Here is a 2029-nt window from a genome sequence, read left to right on the forward strand (position 1 = left end):
ATAAATCAATAGTATTTTGTTTTCGTTTGGTAGGTTTTCTATACCTTGGTTGATGGTCAATGCTTATCACTGTAACAGAAAGCAACAGTAAGGAATGACTTAAACCATTGTGTTAAAATACRTAGACACTTAGTTTAACAACAAACATTGTTCACTTTCCCCGACAATGTCACATAGCTAGACATGGTGATTGTAAGRMTGGGATTCAATCATATCCGYGTTAGATCTGCGTTATAGGCTGCTTGACATTTAAATGGGATTTCTGATTGAGCCGTCATCTGCAGTGTTTCGTGAATGCGAACTGCTAGTGGACTAATCTACAGTTACAATATATTAACAAATATCTTGCTAAACTTGACTGTTAACAGATTAGTTTATCAAAATTCCAAATCCCACATTGCTTGTTTGACATTTAAAGGGAATTTCCGATTGAGCCGTCATCTGCAGCATTTTGTGAATGCGATCTCCGCAAACGGTGGTGAAAATGCCTTTTAAAGCTGAATCTTCGGCTGTCCAGCGCACTGTGTTAAGAATTGATTCCTGGCCTAAACCAAACAGAGAGTATCAACTTGACTTACTTAGTTTCAGGATTCCCCAGTACCTCCACAGTAACAGAAGTACAGACAGAGTCAGAAACAGGAGGACCAAGGCTGCTGCCAGTCCTGCTCCAAGTCCTGCTCCCACTTGTCCTCCAACATTATTTAGTCCCTCTGTGAAGAACATTGATATAGTAGACTCTGGTGTACAGTAAACGCTGGTGTTTAACTTGTTGCTGAGTCAGAGTATGTAGCCTTTCATTACAAAGCAATATATTGGCTGAAAATGTGACTGAATTACAAATATTCAAACTGCACTGCAACAAATTGACAAATATACCGTATGGATAGCAATCTTATCATTACAAACATACATTATACACAAATATCGACAGAATCTTACCTTTCCGTTCTCCATCAACCTGAAAGACTAGTAAATTCTCTCCTGTTGACTTCACCTGACTGGTTACAGATTTATCTCTGGTGTACACACAGCTGTAGTTGCCTGAGTCTTCTCTTGTAACATTCTTCATGGTGAAAATAGCGTCATTGTCACCTTTCTCCAGCGCCGCAATTCTTATCCCGACTCCATTCTTGCAAAGGTAAAAATGTAAGTTCTCCTCAGGTTCTCTGATGCCAGTAGTGCTACATTTAAAWKYGAYRKTTACCCCTTYARTCACATTAGATGGTCCAAAGATCTTTGCTGGGTAGATCTCTGCATAAAAACAAATACCAATWAAGGGTGAACCCTTCATTTTCTTTTTGAAAATTTGACTTAAGTGGAAGTTAGGATTTCACTTAAATGTAAGTGTGTGTATTATTAAGAATGCAATTTGTGTTTTAAAAGTATATACTGTATTTTATACACTGATGTATTAAATATTGCCAAAATACTAATCACTACAAAAAAATATACAGAAATACTTTACTTTTGTTTTCAGATTTTGCATCTTCACATTTGACAAGGATGGATGCTGTGGCTGCATGGACAAATGAATACACTTAGGGAAAGTATTTTGTTCAGGAAATGAACATAAATATTTCTCTGAAAATGTTTGTATTACTTGAAAAGTAGAAAATACTCACAGCTCACAAGCCATAGGAGTCCTAATGCTGCCATGATGTTGGCTGAGACTTCAGTGGTGTGGAGTGATGGTTTCAGCGAAATGCATTGTTGACGTACCTTACCTATTCAGACTAATGATAGTAACCACGCATTGTACGAATCAAAACCCGGAACATAAGTCTGTTTGGTGCGTTTTCTCAAATACTTTGGACATATTTAGGCATACTTTCGTAACAAAGCCACTTCGACATTACAGTGTCACACCCTTATGTTGCAGAGGAGAATCGGCCTGGTACATAAGCTACCATTGAAATCATCAGCAACATGTAGAACTTTATATCAAATGTGTTCATTTATTAAATATCACATTTTTAGTAACATTTACAGGCTTTCCTTACAGAACTGCTAGTGGACTAATCTACAGTTA

At 37.3% G+C, this 2029-nt stretch overlaps 1 long non-coding RNA gene across 1 annotated transcript; it reads right to left on the bottom strand.

Annotated features, from left to right (window-relative positions):
* Positions 1-165: 165 nt before the first annotated feature.
* Positions 166-1708, bottom strand: LOC111969568 (uncharacterized). Its single transcript, XR_002878001.3, has 4 exons — positions 1623-1708; positions 1466-1516; positions 940-1251; positions 166-710 (listed from the first exon to the last, which is right to left on the bottom strand). It is a non-coding gene; the product is annotated as an uncharacterized lncRNA (long non-coding RNA).
* Positions 1709-2029: the final 321 nt, after the last annotated feature.

Source organism: Salvelinus sp. IW2-2015, unplaced genomic scaffold (genome assembly GCF_002910315.2).
Source record: "Salvelinus sp. IW2-2015 unplaced genomic scaffold, ASM291031v2 Un_scaffold4282, whole genome shotgun sequence".
In the NCBI taxonomy this organism is placed as follows: Eukaryota; Metazoa; Chordata; class Actinopteri; order Salmoniformes; family Salmonidae; genus Salvelinus; species Salvelinus sp. IW2-2015.